Source organism: Arachis stenosperma, chromosome 3, assembly GCF_014773155.1.
Source record: "Arachis stenosperma cultivar V10309 chromosome 3, arast.V10309.gnm1.PFL2, whole genome shotgun sequence".
NCBI classification, from domain to species: Eukaryota; Viridiplantae; Streptophyta; class Magnoliopsida; order Fabales; family Fabaceae; genus Arachis; species Arachis stenosperma.
Genome location: NC_080379.1, coordinates 61,528,778 through 61,536,038, shown reverse-complemented (window position 1 = coordinate 61,536,038; position 7,261 = coordinate 61,528,778). Strand labels below are relative to the sequence as shown.

The following is a 7,261-nucleotide window of genomic DNA, read 5'->3' as shown; positions in this document are numbered from 1 at the left end:
CTTAAATTGTTGCTTGTCCTCAAGCAACTGAAAATCAAATAAGATAAAAAGAAGAGAATATGCAATGAATTCCAAAAACATTTGTGAAGATCAGTATTAATCAGATGAGCGGGGTTTTTAACTTTTTGCCTCCGAACAGTTTTGGCATCTCACTCTATCCCTTGAAATCCAGAATGGTTGGCTTCTTTAGGAACTTAGAATCCAGATAGTGTTAATGATTCTCTTAGTAAAGTATGATGATTCTTGAACATAGCTATTTATTGAGTCTTGGCTGTGGCCCAAAGCACTCTGTCTTCCAGTATTACCACCGGATACATACATGCCACAGACACATAATTGGGTGAACCTTTTCAGATTGTGACTCAGCTTTGCTAAAGTCCCCAATTAGAGGTGTCCAGGGTTCTTAAGCACACTCTTATTGCCTTGGATCACAACTCTTATTCCTCTCTTTTTTCTTTTTTTTCTCTTTCTCTTTGTTTTTTCTTTTTTTTTTTCGTTTTTTTTTTGAAATGCTTTTTCTTGCTTCAAGAATCATTTTATTGATTTTTCAGATCCTCAGTAACATGTCTCCTTTTTCATCATTCTTTCAAGAGCCAACATTCATGAACCACAAATTCAAAAGACATATGCACTGTTTAAGCATACATTCAGAGAACAAAAACATTGCCACCACATCAAAATAATTAACTATTATAAAATTCAAAATTCATGCAATTCTTTCTTTTATCAATTAGGCACGTTTTTATTGAAGAAAGGTGATGGATTCATAGGACATTCATAACTTTAAGGCATAGACACTAAGACACTAATGATCATAAGACACAAACATGGATAAACATAAGCATTAAAATTCGAAAAACAGAAGAACAATAACAAGGAAATCAAAGAACGGGTCCACCTTAGTGATGGCGGCTCTTTCTTGCTCTTCAAGATCCTATGGAGTGCTTGAGCTCCTCAATGTCTCTTCCTTGTCTTTGTTGCTCCTCCCTCATGATTCTTTGATCTTCTCTAATTTCATGAAGGATGACGGAGTGTTCTTGATGCTCCACCCTCAGTTGTCCCATGTTGGAACTTAGTTCTCCTAGGGAGGTGTTTAGTTGCTCCCAATAGTTTTGTGGAGGAAAATTCATCCCTTGAGGAATCTCAGGGATCTCATGATGAGTGAGATTTCTTGTGTACTCCATCCTTTTCTTGGTGATGGGCTTGTCCTCATCAATGGGAATGTCTCCCTCTATGTCAACTCCAACTAAATAACAGAGGTGACAAATGAGATGAGGAAAGGCTAACCTTGCCAAGGTGGAGGTCTTGTCCGCCACCTTATAGAGTTCTTGGGCTATAACCTCATGAACCTCTATTTCTTCTCCAATCATGATACTATGGATCATGATGGCCCGGTCTATGGTAACTTCGGACCGGTTGCTAGTGGGGATGATTGAGCGTTGTATGAACTCTAACCATCCTCTAGCCACGGGCTTGAGGTCATGCCTTCTCAATTGGACCGGCTTCCCTCTTGAATCTTGCTTCCATTGTGCGCCCTCTTCACATATGACTGTGAGGACTTGGTCCAACCTTTGATCAAAGTTGACCCTTCTAGTGTAAGGATGCTCATCTCCTTGCATCATAGGCAAGTTGAATGCCACCCTCACACTCTCCGGACTAAAATCCAAGTATTTCCCCCGAACCATAGTGAGATAATTTTTTGGATTCGGGTTCACACTTTGGTCATGGTTCTTTGTGATCCATGCATTGGCATAGAACTCTTGAACCATCAAGATTCCGACTTGTTGAATGGGGTTGGTAAGAACTTCCCAACCTCTTCTTCGGATCTCATAGCGGATCTCCGGATATTCACCCTTTTTGAGTGAAAAGGGAACCTCGGAGATTACCTTCTTCAAGGCCACAACTTCATAGAAGTGGTCTTGATGCACCCTTGAGAGGAATCTATCCATCTCCCATGACTCGGAGGTGGAAGCTTTTGCCTTCCCTTTCCTCTTTCTAGAGGTTTCTCCGGCCTTGGATGCCATAAATGGTTATGGAAAAACGAAAAAGCAACGCTTTTACCACACCAAACTTAAAATGTTTGCTCGTCCTCGAGCAAAAGAAGAAAGAAGGGAGTAGAATAAGAAGAAATGAAGAAGAGGGAGATGGTGGTGTATTCGGCCAAGAAGGGTAAGAAAGGGGGTTTAGGTTGTGTGAAAATGAAGAGTTGAAGAAGGGTATTTATAGGAGAGAGGGGGGTAAATGGTTCGGCCATTATGGGTGGGTTTGGGAGGGAAAGTGGTTTGAATTTGAAGGGTGAGGTTGGTGGGGTTTTATGAAGGATGGATGTGAGTGGTGAAGAGAAAGATGGGATTTGATAGGTGAGGGGTTTTTGGGGAAGAGGTGTTGAGGTGATTGGTGAATGGGGGAAGAAGAGAGAGAGTGATGGTGGGGTCCTGTGGGGTCCACAGATCCTGTGGTGTCAAGGAAAAGTCATCCCTGCACCAAATGTTGCTCAAAATCACGTTTTGAGCCATTTCTGGCGTTAAACGCCGGGCTGATGCCCATTCCTGGCGTTTAACGCCAGGTTCTTGCCCTTTACTGGCGTTTAACGCCAGTCTGGTGCCCCTTTCTGGCGTTAAACGCCCAGAATGGTGCCAGACTGGGCGTTAAACGCCCAACAGCTAGCATTACTGGCGTTTGAACGCCAGCTTCTTCTCTTCCAGGGTGTGCTGTTTTTCTTCCTGTTTTTCATTCTGTTTTTGCTTTTTTCATTGTTTTTGTGACTTCTTATGATCATCAACCTACAAAAAAGATAAAATAACAAAAGAAAATAATTAATTATAAAACATTGGGTTGCCTCCCAACAAGCGCTTCTTTAATGTCATTAGCTTGACAGAGGGCTCTCATGGAGCCTCAGAAATGCTCAGAACCGTGTTGAAACCTCCCAACACCAAACTTAGAGTTTGAATGTGGGGTTTCAACACCAAACTTAGAGTTTGGTTGTGGCCTCCCAACACCAAACTTAGAGTTTGACTGTGTGGGCTTTGTTTGGCTCTGTTTTGAGAGAAGCTCTTCATGCTTCCTCTCCATGATGACAGAGGGATATCCTTGGGCCTTAAACACCAAGGACTTTTCATTCACTTGAATGATTAACTCTCCTCTGTCAACATCAATCACAGCCTTTGCTGTGGCTAGGAAGGGTCTGCCAAGGATGATGGATTCATCTATGCACTTCCCAGTCTCTAGGACTATGAAATCAGCAGGAATGTACTGGTCTTCAACTTTAACCAGAACATCCTCTACAAGTCCATGGGCTTGTTTTCTTGAGTTGTCTGCCATCTCTAGTGAGATCTTTGCAGCTTGCACCTCAAGGATCCCTAATTTCTCCATTACAGAGAGGGGCATGAGGTTCACACTTGACCCTAAGTCACACAAGGCCTTCTTGAAGGTCATGGTGCCTATGGTACAAGGTATAGAAAACTTCCCAGGATCCTGCCTCTTTTGAGGCAGTTTCTGCCTAGACAAGTCATCCAGTTCTTTGGTGAGCAAGGGAGGTTCATCCTCCCAAGTCTCATTTCCAAATAACTTGTCATTTAGTTTCATGATTGCTCCAAGGTATTTAGCAACTTGCTCCTCAGTGACATACTCATCCTCTTCAGAGGAAGAATACTCATCAGAGCTCATGAATGGCAGGAGTAAGTCCAATGGAATCTCTATGGTCTCATTTTGAGCCTCAGATTCCCAAGGTTCCTCATTGAGGAACTCAGAGGAGAGTGGTGCACGCCCACTGAGGTCTTTCTCAGTGGCGTCCTCTTCCTCTCTTTCCTCTCCATATTCGGCCATGTTGATGGCCTTGCACTCTCCTTTTGGATTTTCTTCTGTATTACTTGGGAGAGTACTAGGAGGGAGTTCAGTAACTTTCTTGCTCAGCTGACCCACTTGTCCTTCCAAATTTCTGATGGAGGACTTTGTTTCATTCATGAAACTTTGAGTGGTCTTTATTAGATCAGAGACCATTGTTGCTAAGTCAGAAGTATTCTGCTTAGAACTCTCTGTCTGTTGCTGAGAAGATGATGGAAAAGGCTTGCCATTGCTAAACCTGTTTCTTCCACCATTATTGTTATTGAAACCTTGTTGAGGTCTCTCTTGATTCTTCCATGAGAGATTTGGGTGATTTCTCCATGAAGAATTGTAGGTATTTCCATAGGGTTCTCCTAGGTAATTCACCTCTTCCATGGAAGGGTTCTCAGGATCATAAGCTTCTTCCTCAGATGAAGCATCCTTAGTACTGTTTGGTGCATTTTGCATTCCAGACAGACTTTGAGAAATCAAATTGACTTGTTGAGTCAATATCTTGTTCTGAGCCAATATGGCATTCAGAGTGTCAATCTCAAGAACTCCTTTCTTCTGACTAGTCCCATTGTTCACAGGATTCCTTTCAGAAGTGTACATGAATTGGTTATTTGCAACCATTTCAATCAATTCTTGAGCTTCTGCAGGCGTCTTCTTCAGATGAAGAGATCCTCCAGCAGAGCTATCCAAGGACATCTTAGATAGTTCAGAGAGACCATCATAGAAAATACCTATGATGCTCCATTCAGAAAGCATGTCTGAAGGACATCTTCTGATTAATTTTTGTATCTTTCCCAAGCTTCATAGAGGGATTCTCCATCCTTCTGTCTGAAGGTTTGGACTTCCACTCTAAGCTTACTCCATCTTTGTGGTGGAAAGAACTTTGCCAAGAAGGCATTGACTAGCTTTCCCAAGAGTCCAGGCTTTCTTTAGGTTGAGAATCCAACCATATTCTAGCTTTGTCTCTTACAGCAAAAGGGAATAGCATCAGTCTATAGACCTCAGGGTTAACCCCATTAGTCTTGACTGTGTCACAGATTTGCAAGAATTCAGCTAAAAACTGATGAGGATCTTCCATTGGAAGTCCATGGAACTTGCAATTCTGTTGCATTAGAGAAACTAATTGAGGCTTAAGCTCAAAGTTGTTTGCTCCAATGGCAGGGATAGAGATGCTTCTCCATAGAAGTCGGGAGTAGGTGCAGTGAAGTCACCCAGCACCTTCCTTGCATTGTTGGCATTGTTGTTGTTTTCGGCTGCCATGGGTTCTTCTTCTTTGAAGAATTCGGTCAGGTCCTCTAAGAGAGTTGTGCTTTGGCTTCTCTTAGCTTTCGCTTCAAGGTTCTCTCAGGTTCAGGGTCAGCTTCACAAGAATGCCTTTGTCTCTGCTCCTGCTCATATGAAAGAGAAGAGAACAAGAAAATATGGAATCCTCTATGTCACAGTATAGAGATTCCTTGAAGTGTCAGAGGAAAAGAGAAATAGAAAGAAGAAGGAGAAGGAGAATTCGAACTTTAATTAGATAAGGTTCGAATTGTGCATTAGAAGGAGTGGTACTCCATAAATAGAAGGATGTGGGAAGGAGGGAAGAGAATTTCGAAAATTCAATTAAAAGATTTTGAAAACATTTTGAAAATTTGATTGATAATTTTCGAAAATTGAAGTGCAAGAGAAATCAAGTGATTTTTGAAAAAGATTTTGAAATTAGAAACTAAAAAGATTTGATTGAAAACTAATTTGAAAAAGATATGATAAAAAAAATATGATTGAAAGGTTATTGTCTTAAAAAGATGTGATTGAGAAGATATGATTTGAAAACCATTTTAAAAAGATATGTTTTGAAAATTATTTTAAAAGATTTGATTTGGAAAATTAGTGACTTGCCTAACAAGAAAAGATATGATTCGAACATAAAACCTTCCTTAACAGAAAAGGCAAAAAATGTTCAATCAAATCATTAATTGTTAGTAAGTATCTTTGAAAGGAAAGAAATTAATTTTGAAAACATTTGAGTGAAAAGATTTGATTTGAAAAGATTTGATTTTGAAAACTTGAAAAAAAATTGATTTGAAACAAAATCTTCCCCCTAGCACCATCCTGCGTTAAACGCCCAGAATGGTATACATTCTGGCGTTTAACGCCCAAAATGCTACCTCTTTGGGCGTTAAACGCCTAACCAGGTGCCCTGGCTGGCGTTTAAACGCCAGTCTGCCTTCTTCACTGGGCATTTTTGAATGCTCAGCTTTTTCTGTATAATTCCTCTGCAGTGTGTTCTGAATCTTCAATCCCTTGTATCATTGACTTGAAAAGACACAAATTAAAAATATTTGGGTTTTTAATAATTAGAATGCAACAATCAAATAACAATGCATGCAAGACACCAACTTAGCAGTTTGTATACTACTGACACTAATGAACTGAAAATGCGTATGAGACACACAAAATACTCAAGTCAATAGAATTCAAAGATCAGAGCAAATGAATCATCAAGAACATCTTGAAGATCACTAAGACATATGAATGCATGCACTTGACACCAAACTTAGGATGAGACACTAGACTCAAACAAAATATTTTTGAATTTTTTGATTTTTTAATTTTTTAATTTTTTTTGTGTTTTTCGAAAATTAAGTGGAAAAAGAAGGTATCAAAATTCTTAATGAGAATTCCAGGAATCAGTGCAATGCTAGTCTAAGACTCCGGTCCAGGAATTAGACATGGCTTCACAGCCAGCCAAGCTTCCAAAGAAAGCTTCGGTCCAAAAACTAGACATGACCAAAGGTCAGCCAAGCCTTAGCAAATCACTGCTCCAAAAGCAAGATTGATACGAATCAAGCTCTTGTGGTGATAAGTTGAAACCTCGGTCCAATCAGATTAGACATGGCTTCTCAGCCAGCCAGATTTCAACAAATCATCATGAAACTCTAGAATTTATCTTCAAGAATTTCGAAAAAAAAAATACCTAATCTAAGCAACAAGATGAACCGTCAGTTGTCCAGCCTGAACAATCCCGGGCAATAACACCAAAAATTTGATGTTGTTGCCGGATCTTGGCACTGATGTTACCAAAGGCTTGCTCAAAACTAGAACAATCCCCGGCAACGGCGCCAAAAACTTGGTGCGCGAAATTGTGAACTATATTTTTCACAACTCTCATAATCCCTGGTAATGGCTCCAAAACTTGGTGCGCTCAATACCATGGCATTACACAACTTCGCACAACTAACCAGCAGTGCACTGGGTCGTCCAAGTAATAAACCTTACGTGAGTAGGGTCGATCCCACGGAGATTGTTAGTATTGAAGCAAGCTATGGTCATCTTGTAAATCTTAGTCAGGCAAACTCAGATGTATATGGTGATGAACGAAAATAACATAAAAGATAAAGATAATGATACTTATGTAATTCATTGGTAGGAACTTCAGATAAGC

The 7,261-nt window shown here is 40.3% G+C and overlaps 1 non-coding gene across 1 annotated transcript; it reads left to right on the top strand.

Moving 5' to 3' along the window:
* The first annotated feature begins 4,584 nt into the window (after positions 1-4,584).
* LOC130972177 (small nucleolar RNA R71) lies at positions 4,585-4,691 on the top strand. Its single transcript, XR_009083371.1, has one exon. It is a non-coding gene; the product is annotated as a small nucleolar RNA R71 (small nucleolar RNA).
* The last annotated feature ends 2,570 nt before the right edge of the window (positions 4,692-7,261 follow it).